Raw genomic sequence first — 14,473 nt, 5'->3', positions numbered from 1 at the left:
TTCCGAGTTCTGACACAGTGGTAGCAGAGTCGCCAGCAAGGGGGCGGCGCCTCGATCCAATGATTAATAGATTGTTGGCATTTTAACTTTTGGTAAAGGAAAACACATCCAGCCCTAGTCTGGAGAAGTGACGGTGGTTAAAAGTAACTAATACTCTGAGTAATTTTTTTTTTTTTTTACAAATTGTACTTTTACTTGAGTATTTCTCTAACACCAGTACTTTTACTTGTAACAGAGTAATATTTTAGCAATGTAACAGTACTTGTACTTGAGTACAGATTTTCAGTACTCTTTCCGCCTGTTATGCACACAACACCTAATTAGGCTCATTCATAATGAAGCCAGCGGAGCAGTTAACATTTGTTAATTCTCTCAATTTACGAATTTTACTGTATTTAATTGTTATTTGGTCAGGCAGTTCTTAGGACATCTATAAGGGGCCTGTATGCAAAGGCCTTGTTTCGCGCTCAAAACGTTAGCAGTCCATTCAGAAAGCACTGCTGCTACCTGTGACTTCAAGGAGAACTTCTATCAGACATTCACAAATTGAGGTAAGTTGAAATATTATTTTGCCAGAAAAATAACACTTTGTGTTGTACAACCCCTTTAGGCAGAATTACCCAGTTGTACAGTGGTCTGTATTTTTGGTTTGTGCTGTTTAATCTGATGTAGAATCTAACCAAAAGGAAAAACAGCGGGAGAGGTTGGACAATAATTAATATATCACGATAGACGGAGCTCTGAAGCAGACCTGTGCGTCGCTTAGTGTTGGCTCTCTCTGGATAAAGACGAGCAGCAGCACAGACACCAGGGGCATCGGACCGGGGGTAAAACCAATACTGATTACCAGGGCCCAAGGGGAGAGAGGGCCCTTGAAAAGTCTGGAATATATATTTATTTTACCTGAATATTTTTATTTCCTAATAACATTTCATAATGCATATCAGATGAAATGTAAAGTTAGTGTATTGGCAGAATAACTTGGTTGATTGACTGACTATTTTGTATACAAAAAGGTCTCACCCCCCCCTTGCTAATGTGCCAAATGGTTTAGTCCACCTGCATGCATTACGTTAGCCAGTTCAGTTGAGCGTCTGGTGGAGCGCAAACTTCTGCTGTAGAAATGTCTTTTCTCAAAGAAAGCCAAATCATGCTACCAAAAAGAAAGGAAAGACAGGAGGAGGAGGGAAAACAGAATGAGGGGAAACAATTGGTAACTGACTTCTTTTCAAAGAAAGGTGAGCACTAACTAGAAAACGAATTCCATGGTGCTTGTCAGGGATCAAGCAGTTAGGCATGAGGAGTCGCAAGGAGATTTCAAAAAAGGGTTTTTTATTTTACCCACAAAAAATTCTGACAACAAATAAAGATAAAGTTTGGGCCCTTAAAAGAGGTCAAACAAACAAACTGAACTTAAACTCTGAACATAACAAACTCAAAAATACAACTGACCTCCTATACAAGAAACAAAGGGGACTTATATACTGGGTGATCAGACAGGTTTGACACCCAGGGGGAGACTAACAATAACACTAATATGTAAATTACAAATAACAAAAGAAAACAACTAAACACTTACTCCAAAAGAAATGTAATCTTAATTAAAGCTGCGAGCAGCGATGGACGGGCCCTCGCGCCTCTGCGCTCGTCGGGGTTACCAGCGGACGCCGCTCCTTGCGACCGTGCATTCGCGCGGCACTCAGACGCCGCAAATCGGCAAAAATGAAAAGGGAACTCCCCGCCGAGTTCACCGATAGCTCGCACAAGACTCTACGTCATACGGTTCATTAGCTGTGAAAGGGGGCGTGGCTAAAGCATAGTGGGCGGTCTAAACATCACCAATTAAAAATGAAGCCTCTGCTGAGATGAATGATACCTCACACAAGACTCTACCTTAAATGGGTCAGCATGTGTGAAAGGGGGCGTGGCTTGAACATAGGGGGCGGGCCAAACCATCACCAATGAAGAAGGAAGTCTCTGCTGAGTTCAATGATACCTCACACAAGGGTATACCTTAAACGGTTCAAATGTTATGAAAGGGGGCGTGGCTTATGCATAGGGGGCGGGCCAAACCATCACCAATAAAGAAGGAACTCTCTGCTGAGTTCAATGACACCTCACACAAGACTCTACCTTAAACGGTTCAAATGTTATGAAAGGGGGCGTGGCCTGAGTAAGTGGGCGTGGTCATATTATAGGAGGCAACTCAGTATCACATGTAGACCACACATTCTAAGTTTCATGTAAATCGGATGATGTTTGTCATATAAGGCGCATTTCCTGTGGCCAGGGGGGGGCGCTATGACCAAAAGTCAATTTTGGCCTGTAGGTGTCCTCAGGCCTGGACCCTTGTCCATCGTGAGAAATTTCGGGCAGATACGACAACGTACACTCAAGTTACAACAACTTCTTTGTTCATCGCTAAACACTCAAAATGGCCGCCACGCCACGCCCACACCGTCTGACGAAAAGTTTTTCTTTTAATAACTTTTCATCGTTAAGATGTTGGGATGGTACAGACCAAGTTTGAAGTCCATCGGATGAAATCTCTAGGAGGAGTTCGTTAAAGTACGACATGTGGAAATGGCCAAAATCGCACTAATTTCGAACTTTGAAATCAAAATGGCGGACTTCCTGTTGGGTTTAGGGTATGGCGCTAATGAAGTTTTTTGTACATCGTGACATGTTACATATGTCTATCAAGTTTCGTGAGTCTACGTTAAACGCACTGCAGGGGCTCAATTTTCTTAACTTTCTAGGGGGCGCTAGCGAGCCATTTTTGTGCGCCTCTTCCCGAAACCCTTAAAATACGTACATTTTCACCAGACTTGATGCGACCGCCAAATTTGGTGAGTTTTTGAATATGTTAAGGCCCTCAAAAAGCAAATTCATTTGACGGGAAAATAATAGAAGAAAGAAACAATAATTCCTTCAGTTTCAATAGGGCCTTCGCCGCTGTCGGCGCTCGGGCCCTAATTAACATTAACTGAATAAATGTACTAAAGACAATACAAATCAAAACTCAAATATCTTGAGGACAAATAAAGCTAACTCCCTCCTGACATGACAAGTAGTGGTAGAGTCCAATTTAGCCACCACTCCTATAAAGCTACTGTAGTTCCAGACGCCACCCCTTTGTCCCTGCAGCCTGCATGCCTCACTCCAGGGTGTGGAATCCGCAACACTGGTAAGCTCAAAGAAAACCATAATATTAGAAAACCAATCCAAAACTAATAAAGTATATATGTAAACCAAATCCAGTGCCCTGTAAGTTATTTAAAACTAAATAAATGTTTACAACAAAATATGTGTCTGAAAAGATATAGAAACCAGTCTTAAGGAAAACAGCATGAACTAAGATAAATGTGAGTGTATGAGGTTACCGCCTTTAAGATGGCTGTGTGGCCACAGCTGTGGCCATCACAGTGCTAAACTGCTTGAATATCTCCGTGACTGTTAGCGCTAAAAAACGGACTGAGACAACCCATTGAAAGAGCAGAACATGCACTTGTTGGAGCAAAAAAGAACCTTGCTGAATTGACTTATGCTCCTTTGTTTTTAGGTGCACTGAAGAGTAATGCAATGACTCAAAATGTGAAGTGGAAATGGCGCTGTTGAAGTGGTTTACCGGCGCACGTGACCGTGGAGGGGAGAGGGCTGCAAGAGCCCAAAGAGAAAAAGGAGCGTCCACCACACAGACGCTGAAAAGACTCTTGCCATCCCATTCCCTTTCAACTCCGTTCCACTTTTTCAAGGAGGCTTTTGCTATCTGCTGCCTGACCACGCCCACCTCACCTGTTGCCTATAAATTGATTGTGAACCCTTTGGCTCATTCTTTGCTCACTCTGCCGGCACTCCAATGCAACCTGTGTGAGTCTTCAGGAGTTAACTTTGCTATGCTACCATGTGCACTGCTAACTGAATGCCATGGTTTGCCAGCCATGTGCCATAAGCAATGTGGATATATTGTTGTACTATCTGAAAGCCTGTGCATTTGTTTGTTTGCAGTATGTGTTAATTGACCACTATCATTAATTGTATTATGTTTGTTATCCCTTTCTGCAGCACACAGTAACTGCAATGAATCCACGTCACTCTGAATGATAAATAAAATACCACTGGTGCTGCATTGAACCCTGCTTTCTCCCTGTTTCATTCCTCACTCCATACCACCTGACGTCTTCTGACCGAGACTGTTTGCTCACCACACCTTCACTCCACCTGAACCATTCCCATCACCTTACAGTTCCTTCAGACGCCATGAGTGTATTTTATATTAATGTATTTTTTGGAGAGGTGTTTTTTTTTTTTTCAGAGATTTTTTAACAATATATTTTTTATTTGTTTACCGGTATGTTGTGACATTTAAATTGTTTTTTAAAGATCATTTTTGTTGTTCAATTTAACAATATATTTCTTGCAGTTCAAAGCGTCAAGTGTCTTTTATTTATCTTGGACTTATATTCATTCTTCGTTTTTCTTGGATTGCTTCCTTAAATCATTTGGCATGGTTGGGCTTAGATAGGCCTTGCATGAATTGCCCAGTTAGGACCCACATAAGATCCTTACAGAGCCCACTTTAAGCCCATAGGGGCATTCACGGTTGAATCCTGGTGCAAGCCCACTTTAAACCCCTTTAGGCAGGCTGGGCCCAAATGGGTCTGACATGAATTACCCAGTTAAGACCCACATAAGACCCTTACAGGTCCCACTTAAAACCCATCTGGGCATACACGGCTGGCCCCCGTGTGGATCCTGGGTGCAAGCCCATTTTAAACACCCTTTAAGCAGGTGGGGCCCAAATGGGTCTGTCATGAATTGCCAGGTTAAGATCCCACATAACACCCTTATAGGTCCCTTTTAAAGCCCATCTGGGCATCCACGGCTGGATCCTGGGTGCAAACCCACTTTAAACCCCTTTGGGCAGGTGGGGCCCAAATGGGTCTGACATGAATTACCCAGTTAGGACCCACATAAGACCCTTACAGGTCCCACTTAAAACCCATCTGGCAGGGGCGGATCTACAGGGGGGCAAGGGGGGGCAGCTGCCCCCCCACTGTAGGGCCTTGCCCCCCCAGCTGCCCCCCTAACTTTGGCATTCAAAAAACTTTGCTTGTAAAAACAAACTGCCACTATGTGCACAGGCTTCTTAAAACATTGAAACAAACAATTAATTTATATTAATTCATAATAAATAATAATTGTAGATGTAATCTTAGCCCCCTGCCCCTCAAATACTTAGCTACGTCCCTGCATCAAACGTGCAGAGCACCGTTCGCACATTCAGGCTCGCACACAGCGAGTCTGCTGCGGTGTGGGGGCCCTGCATCCCGGCAAAGACTGGAGCGACTGAGCTGCCCCCCCTCCCCGAGCCTCTCAAAGTGAAGTCTGTTTCCCCAGGTGAAGTTAAAACACACGTTTCATCTAAAGTTAAATTTGTAATAATTATAATGTCTGCTAAAGGCGAGTCAGTATCAACAACAGCGCGTCTGTTAGCCAAAAGTCAAATCGCTCCCTCGTGGGTTGTAAGCGCATTCTGCTGTTTGATTAGTTTGATTTCAGTAAAGACAAGAAGAGCATAATACAGAATATTACAAACTGGCATGTTTGAATTCATAACGTTTACAGAGGGTCGCCGTTTCGGTTACGTTACGTTAACACACTACACAGTGCTTGCTGGAACCGATCATGTGTGTGTGATTAGTTAAGGAGTAGGCTACTATAAAATCCACTTCCTCTCACATATCACGGCAATACGGCTGCACAAATTAAACCAGGCAACATCCTTTACTGTCAAACTGGGAAAACAACAAATACAACGGGATTAAGAAGGCTAGTCTAAACATAACTGATGTGTGCATGTAATAAATCTCGTCTGATGTTATGTTTTTTAGGCTACTTATTAGCTACAGGGCCATACAGTGTAATGTAATACAATAATAACAAGAGCTTTTCACATCTTGACTTTTGCAGGCCAGAGTAGCTGGAGATATTAGCTGAAGCCTAAAAGTGGGGATATTGCCAGCCAAGAAAATCCTGAGTAGTGCACAGGAGGAAGAGGAGGAGGGAAATGAAGAAGGAGAAGACAGGGAACTGGAGAGACCAGGCAGGTCAGAGCAGGAGAAGACCACAGAAGGAGATGCAGAAATGAGTGAAAGAGAAGAGGGAAAGGAAGAATTGACAGTGAGGGATGAAGAGGAGGCTGCAGGTTCAGAGAGAGGGACAGAGGCAGAGAGTGATCAGGAGGAGGCAGATGAAGATGACAGAGAGGAAGAGGAGGCTGCAGTACCCCTGGACCATATGGTTGGTTTTATATTCTCCTGTACATATAAATTGCAGTACAGTAACATGACATGTCGACATGATGTGTTTTCAGTTTTGGTTATTTCCATTCTGTTGTATATGTTATAGGGTTAGATATGTAAATATTTACATATACAACAACAGTTCACTCTTCTCAAGACACTTTTACAGATAGAGTAGGTCTAGACCACACTCTTTAAGTTACAATGACCCAACAATTCTCCCAAGAGCAAGCATTTGGTGCAACAGAAACATCAGACATATCCAGGGTCTTGGTGGTGGCGCTGGTTACATACAGATGGATACAGATATAGAGAATTATGATTCATAATAATGGTAATTATAGTAACAAAAAAGATAATGGAACTATGAATAGAAATAATAGTTGTAGCAGTTTAGGGCGTAGCAGTTTAGGGCATAGCAGGGCGTTGCGGGGCGTAGTAGGGCATATCAGTTTATGTATGAGGGTTTCCATGTACCGTCTTCCCCTGCCACCCTACCAAGATCTCTTGCTACCCCTTTGCCCCCCCATGTAAAATTTTCTAGATCCGCCACTGCCATCTGGGCATCCACAGCTGGATCCTGGGTGCAAACCCACTTTAAACCCCTTTGGGCAGGTGGGGCCCAAATGGGTCTGACATGAATTACCCAGTTAGGACCCACATAAGACCCTTACAGGTCCCACTTTTAGTATGTCTGGGCTTCCACGGCTTGCCCCAATGTGGATCCCGGGTGCAAGCCCATAATGGGGCCCACATTTGCCGCCCATGAAGCCCTCATCTGGGCCCCACATGTCATTGCTGGCTGGGTATGTTAACCTTTGAACTGACTCATATATGACACAGGAGTCAAAATGGATTTTGGACATTTAAAAGTATTTTATTCTGCAATAGGACACAACCATTCAGTTCAGGAAGATAAATAGATGGCTTGCTTCCACCACTTCATGAAAATCATACTTTGCTGTAGGTTACTTTGTTGGATTCAAAAACTTCAAATTGCAGGCTTTAGTTTGTGCTCATGTTGTAGTCTTACAATAAAATAACATTTCAATTGAAATAAAACAGATTAGAATGACTGTGTACCTTTTACAATAATGCCACAACAACAATGTCTAACAGTTAAACAAAACAGAAACATTTTGAAAACCATATCTAAATAATAGCTGAGGTCCAGAACTTTCTATAACAGCTGGTCCTATGTGTGTAGCACCTTCTGTTGCTAAATGACAAGCCTTCAAACATGGACTTGATTCAAGGTTCAGAGGTCAATATTTCAAAGCAGGAGTCATATATCCTTTGCTATTGTCCTACGACAACGTTTTAATTTTTAGACATCATGGAGACCACTTTGCAGAGGATACTTTATTGTCCCCAGAGGGATATCTGCCTTAAGTTCAAATGCTTCACACATAACACTTGACATATACTTACAATAAAAAACAACATAAACAAAGTGAAAGTCGGACTGGAGCACATCACACAGCAACAATCTATTGCTGCACAAACAGAGAGCAACCTACACACAACCCTATGCATCATATCATGAAGCTATTGCACAACACTCGCAACCTCAAGCAACATTATTTAAAGTTTTAATTGAGGTAGGTCCAAATTAGGCCTATAGTTTAGAAATGTTAAGTTTACCCATACCTATCTATCCATAGGATAAGAGCTCATACTTGGCATGGAGAATAAAGATAGAGCAGACCATATTCTGTGTGATTGCCTGGAGAGACTGGTTTCTATTCCTCTACACAACCTTTCATCACAACGTCATATTAAAATGCTCTGTAATGCAGCCTTGTATAACTTTAACCATCTGATTCACCGTGGGTGTCTGCTCTAAATGATAACACACACTTTCAACACGGGCCTTCCAGCCAAAGGTGTTGTCCATATGAACACCAAGGTGCCTAGGATCAGAGCTGATTGATTGGTTCATCATTTATGACCTCTGATAGCCTCAGACCCATGCCACGACCCTTTCTTCAGCTTGTGAAATGGTTGAATGAGATGTGTGTGTTTTGTCTGTGTGCAGTATATAGGCTGAGGTAGAAGTGTGCCAAAAATGCCAAAACACATATGTATACATACCCAAACAAAGCTATATACATCTTACTCTGTGAACAAAAACCTCGGCAACAATCTGCTTATCCTTTTAATTTCCTGAAAATGCTTCTTAAAACTAGTCCCTTCTTAATTTTGAAAAGGTATTCTCAGTAAAGGCTACAAGGGTTAGGATGGCTACAAGCTGTAACCACGGTGATTGATATGAGGATCATCTTCTGAATATAATAATTAATATGTTAGGCCTACCATAAATTTATATTTCTAAAAAGTCATTTATTTAAAACAACTAATAATGCAGTGTGATTTTAAATCAAACTAAGTTTCACACATTGGCAGCATGGTGGATCAATGGTTAGCACTGTGGCCTCACAGCAAGAACGTTCTGAGTTCAAATCCAGTTTGTTCCGGGCCTTTCTGTGTGGAGTTTGCATGTTCTCCCCATGTTTGCGTGGGTTTCCTCCGGGTGTTCCAGTTTCCCCCACCATCAAGGCACTGGCTCAGATCTGGAGTGGGTCCCCAGGCGCTGTGATTGGCTGCCCACTGCTCCCTTGAGGGATAGGTTAAATGCAGAGAATGAATTTTGCTACGTGTATGTGACAAATAAAGTACCTTTACCTTTTTACACATAAATATACTCATGTTTTTCCCATTTAGTCTTTGCTTTTAATATTCATCAACTGCAAAATTAGAAAATTGTGTTTTTAAATAACTATGCATGGAAAATAAAATAAAAAATGCTTCTCTTTGTATATAGTTTATTGTTTTTCACAACAGTACAAGTCAAAATTGCAATTTAGTCAAACAAGCTATTAGGCTGTATTTGTAAACACTCAACTGTAGGTTTTTTATGTAGTATATATAAGGCAAATCAAAGTGCTTAGCAAAAAACATTATTTTTTCATTATTAGTATTTTATTGTGTAAATTCTCACGTACAACGTGCAACATTTTTTCACAGACGAGAAGCGGTAATTACTACGTCACTTCCGTGGATCCGTTTAAACATTATTATGGTACATAACTTACTGCAGTGGTTCTCAAACTTTTTCGGTCATTCCCCACTTTGGACAAGGGGGAATTTTCAAGCCCCACCTGCCCCCATCGCCCCAACACAATGCTAATGAAATACGCAACAAGCTTAAAATGTTCCAATTTATTGAATTAACAAGTTGTATCAAAATGCAACTAACTATCTACATCAAATAACAGCAAGTTCAAAAATAAAGAAAATAAAAGTGCAGCTGTGTCAAAATTTGTATCAAGTTCAAAAATAGAAAAGAAATAAAAGTGCCACTTTGCAATCTGTTCAAAAAAAGGAACAGCAATCCATTTGGCAAGAAAGGTCTATTCTCCCTGTATTAGTGGCTGCAATGAGCCTGTTTTGCATTGCACAATTTCGGGGGTGATCGGTCTAATAAGCTATAAGGACGGTTTGCTCTCACACGCGCTGCATTTATAGTCACACACACACACACACACACACACACACACACACACACACACACACACACACACGTGCAGTCACTCTCTAGTCTAGTGGAGGCGGGTATGGCTGCAGCCTGGAGCATCCTAAGCTGTCCCGTATCATGCTTAGGCTTATCCAACGGTAAATTCAGAGGGTCAAAAATACGAAATCGAATTATTTTCCAGATTGAGTTACGGGTAAGTCCATGGGCGTCGGTTTGGTTTGAAATGTGCTGGGGACAGAGACGCATTTGGAAGTACATTTCCAGAAGTGCTGGGTACAATGACGCATTCATTATTTTTTTTTCTCTTTCGCGCAGGTCATGTTTGAAAGACGCTGTCCTGTAGCTTACTAATGAATAAAAACGTGGTTTAATGTACGTAAACAATGATCAGTGATTACCAAATTTCTCTCTCATATTGCTCCTCATAACCACTGAAAACTTTCAGAAAATCGAACCCAAAGTCCAATTATTATGGCCGTTATCTGACATCTGAGGCGTTTCTGCTTCACATTTTCAGCAGGGCAGTGGAGCGGCTGTGGGTTGACTCCCAACGGTTCTCATGGGCTTTATAACGTGGTTTAATGTACCAAAACAACGATCAATCAGCACATTTCTGGTTAGATTTTTTTGACAGTTTTCAGTGGTTATGTAGCCTGGATGCCAGCCGAACTTAGCCCCCGCCCATACCAGGTCGGGAAGTTCGGTCTGGAGGTCCGTTGAGAAGCAATTATTGCCCGAACAGGATCTGTTCGGACCAATCAGATTGTCGGACACATGATCAACAGTAACATAATCAACCACGTCACCAAAGAACGCTTGGGTTGAATTTGTTTACATCAGGTGGCTGCCGCTTGAGAACTGAGATGTGTAGATTCCTCCATCGCGTCTGTTAGGCCTACAGACAATATCGACAGCGCATTCATTTTAAAATCCTTATCGGAGGAGCTCAACAACTGCCCGAAAGCATGGTGGCATATGGTGGAGCGAGATAGAGAGAGACTGGAGAGAGAGAGCGTTATATGGTGGAGAGAGATAGAGAGAGACTGAAGAGAGAGAGCGTTATGGTGGAGAGAGATAGAGAGAGACTGAAGAGAGAGAGCGTTATATGGTGGAGAGACATAGAGAGAGACTGAAGAGAGAGCGTTATATGGTGGAGAGATATAGGCCTAGAGAGAGACTGAAGAGAGAGAGCGTTATATGGTGGAGAGACCTAGAGAGAGACTGGAGAGGGAGCGCCCAGCGGCGCTAGAACAAAGCCGTGAATCAGAGAAATAAAACGTGTTTTCGCCGATTCATCTGTAGAAACGCAACTGTAGCAAGCATGTCACTATCACTAACGTTATCCACATTTATATTTACACGCAACAAATGATATATCCAGCTTCTAAAAGTCGGAAGTTAGAACGAATGCATTGTGCAAAAAAAAAGAAAAATGTCCTCCCGTTTGGCGCGCCCCACCTGTCACGTCTCTATTCCCCACCAGTGGGGCGCGCCCCACACTTTGAGAACCGCTGACTTACTGGAACAAAACTGAGCAGCGTGTTGTTGCTGGTGACCAAACCACTGACTGTATTTATGTATATTGAAGCGATACTGGCGTTAAAGACCAGCTGATCCCTGCCTGATTCTTTGAAATGAATGCCCACATTGCGTTGTGGGATATCAGCTTTGAATGCATCCAGCTCGGATCATATCGTAATGTTCTGTATTACAGCATATACTGTAATATTTCACCGGTAATAAGACCGAAATAATATTGTTATAATAAAAAAATGAATACCATGATAACATCTAAATAAATGTTGATAGATGTAGCGTTATAGTTTAAAAAATATAAATAAACAAAAAAGCAACCCAACTTCCCTGGCCGAAATAGACCGAAATAATAACATTAAAAGAAATACATATAAACCATGATAATATCTCGTGAGTAATGTTGATTAAAACAGCGGTTACTGGGCTAAAAATACCAATAATAATTGTCACAGATTTTGAGTTAAGGGGGGTGTGTTTTTTCTTTCGTCGATATTCGACGGTGAGGGAATAACATGAATCTGACGGACCCCCACGTCGAAAAATAACGTCAAGGGTACACCTCTTTCGTTGAAACTTGACACCAGGGTTGTTTGACCATGTGTCATACATTTGACAAGTAGGGAGTGAGACTGTGTTGGTGAATATGTCTGGTGGAGCTCTGCTTGTATTTTCTGCTGATGTCCACCAGAGGGCGCCATGACGTCATCACCAACTCAGAGATGGAAACTAACTGGGGACTTTGGCTTAGTTGGATTGTTCCTTATTTTGGTATTTCTCTTTAAAATAACAAATGACAACATTACCAATAATCAGTAACATTATAAATCATCATGTCGTTGTTTAACAGTTAAAATCATTTTTAACTGAAGTTTAATTTCCCGTTTATCACTGCTGGTTGTAATAAAGTGTTACTGTTCCTCTGATCTCTGTTGTCACGGTGTTTCTGGTTCTACAGGATTCTTTCTGTCTCCTCTGTACTCCTCCTCTTCCTCCTGATGAAGCTGAAACAGGTTGGTTGTGTTGCTGTCAGAGATAAAGGTTTCAGTCGACACACACAATAAGATGTCTGGGTGTCCCAGAGGTCTTCCAGGTCCAGCTGCAGCGTGAGAAACCCTCCAATCAGAGCAGTCCAGTACGTAAGTCTTTCACTTTGTCATTTTCATATTGTGTTGAGTTCAGGGAGCAGAGAGTCTGTCTGTTTTCTCTCCACGTTAGTTATCTGCTCAGCCAGCTGCTGTAACTTCACACTGTGCTATTAGTACTTTTACTGCAGTAACATGTCTGAATACTTGCTTTAATCTCAGAAGGAAAGCTTGTACTTGTTATTGTCCTCCATTTATCTGACAGCGTGTTACTCTGCACATTCACAGTTTTTTTCCAGATGAAACTATAAAGGAGTTCAAATCAGCTCAAGAAGGGGGGGAGGATGAGATAAAGTTAGGCTACATTTTGGCAAGGAGGAAACTGGCATGTCCATTTTCAAAGGGGTCTGTTGACCTCTGACCTCCAGGTATCTGAATGAAAATGTTTCTCTGGACCAAGCCTTCTCTTCACAGACACGCCCACTCTATGATAATCCATCCAGTTATTATCAGGCAGGTGATGTCCTGCAGGCCTGTCTGCTCTGACGCAGCCTTGTTGGCTGAAAACTTGTTCTGCATCTTTTCAGTGTAGCTCCTCATCTCTCCTCTGATCTTTTTAGTCAGTCAGTAGTTTATTAACATTTAAAACATGTTGGAACTCGACGTGTGAAAAGTTCCTGGTTTTGCATTCACGGGACAAAGGAAGAACAAACACACACTGACAACAACAACCACAGTTACACAGAGAGAAGAAACAAAGCTCTTATTGTGAAAATCTGCTTCCTGACAGGTGGAGCTGTGACTCATCAGAAAACAACTCACCTGAATTCTTCTTTGTCAACTCTTTGGACTGTTTGAAGAAACTGTAAGTTGCTGTTTGATACTTTAACAACAAGTTAGTCTTTGGTCTCTTCAGGGTTTGTTTCTGTCTCTGTAATTTTAAATATAATGTTTCTACTTCACTTCTTATTTACTGAGATAGTTTAGACGATTCTTGTGTTGATGATAAATCTCTATGTTGTAGCATGAACTATTACAGAGGAGGTTTTAAATACTTTGTCAGGTGTTTATACGTCTGTCTGTCCCAACCGTGAGGCTGCAGTCAGGAAACTTTTCAGCTATGTAGTTGAGATCTAAATGAAGGCTGAGTTTGAAGATGGGGGCTTTCTCCTGCTGTCAGAAAAAACACTGTTGCCTCCACCAGCGTAAAGTCAGACACAACAGGACTCTACTGTTTCCTCTGGAACCTTTCAGAATAAAAGTCAATGTGAGCATCAAAACTAACTTTATAACTTTTCTCAGATCTAATGATTGTAGTCAGACTTCTTTAGCTTTAAGTTTTGTCTTTAATCTTTCTGAGTGTTGTTTATCATCTGATCTAACTTTTCCAACGTTTAAGACACACATATGGGGATAATAATGGTCCAACATTATGCAAAATTACATATTTTTTATTGAAAAACCTAACCTTTTCTTGAAGGTCAAACCCTAAACTCCCCGCCACCGAATATTTGCACCTCAGTCTTCCACAAAACCTAGAACAAACACTAACAGGACAGAAAAGTGACTTAGTCCATTAGTCCAAATGTCATTTTATTGTGAAAATCTGCTCCTGTTGCAGCCCTTCCTGCCTGCTTCCTGACAGGTGGAGCTGTGATTCATTCGAAGGAACAGCTCACCTATTTCAGAGATTTCTCTCCAGGTGGAGAGTGACCCTCTTCTTCATCAACTCTTTGGACTGTTTGAAGAAACTGTTGCTGTTTGATACTTTAACAAAACGTTAGTCTTCGGTCTCTTCAGGGTTAGTTTCTGGCTCTGTAATGTTAAATATTATGTTTCTACTTTACTTCTTATTTCCTGAGAAAGTGTTAAGGACTCTTGTGTTGAAGATAAATCTACATGTTGGTGATTTACTGGAATCAAACAGCTGAGCTTTATTTCTTTTCTCCAACTGTCAGAAAACAAGCAGTTGTCTACATCAGAGTAAAGTCAGACACAACACACACTAATGT

General features: G+C 41.6%; 1 protein-coding gene and 1 long non-coding RNA gene across 3 annotated transcripts in view; both read left to right on the top strand.

Moving 5' to 3' along the window:
* Positions 1 to 507: 507 nt before the first annotated feature.
* LOC120544114 lies at positions 508 to 4,134 on the top strand. 2 transcript variants are annotated; one of them, XR_005636458.1, is made up of 3 exons: positions 508 to 551; positions 3,563 to 3,870; positions 4,066 to 4,134. It is a non-coding gene; the product is annotated as an uncharacterized LOC120544114 (long non-coding RNA). The 2 variants fall into 2 exon arrangements; XR_005636457.1 differs by lacking the exon at positions 508 to 551 and adding an exon at positions 3,146 to 3,187.
* Positions 4,135 to 12,334: 8,200 nt separating this feature from the next.
* Positions 12,335 to 14,473, top strand: part of LOC120543599 (NLR family CARD domain-containing protein 3-like) — a 56,811-nt gene continuing 54,672 nt past the window's right edge. Inside the window, exons 1-2 of the mRNA XM_039776743.1 lie at positions 12,335 to 12,511; positions 13,252 to 13,326. The gene's annotated coding sequence lies outside the window, so the exon portion shown is untranslated. The remainder of the gene's footprint in view (positions 12,512 to 13,251; positions 13,327 to 14,473) is intronic.

This window comes from Perca fluviatilis, chromosome 2 (genome assembly GCF_010015445.1).
Source record: "Perca fluviatilis chromosome 2, GENO_Pfluv_1.0, whole genome shotgun sequence".
In the NCBI taxonomy this organism is placed as follows: Eukaryota; Metazoa; Chordata; class Actinopteri; order Perciformes; family Percidae; genus Perca; species Perca fluviatilis.
Note: the sequence above shows the minus strand (reverse complement) of the source record. Positions and strands in the feature narration are given on the sequence as shown.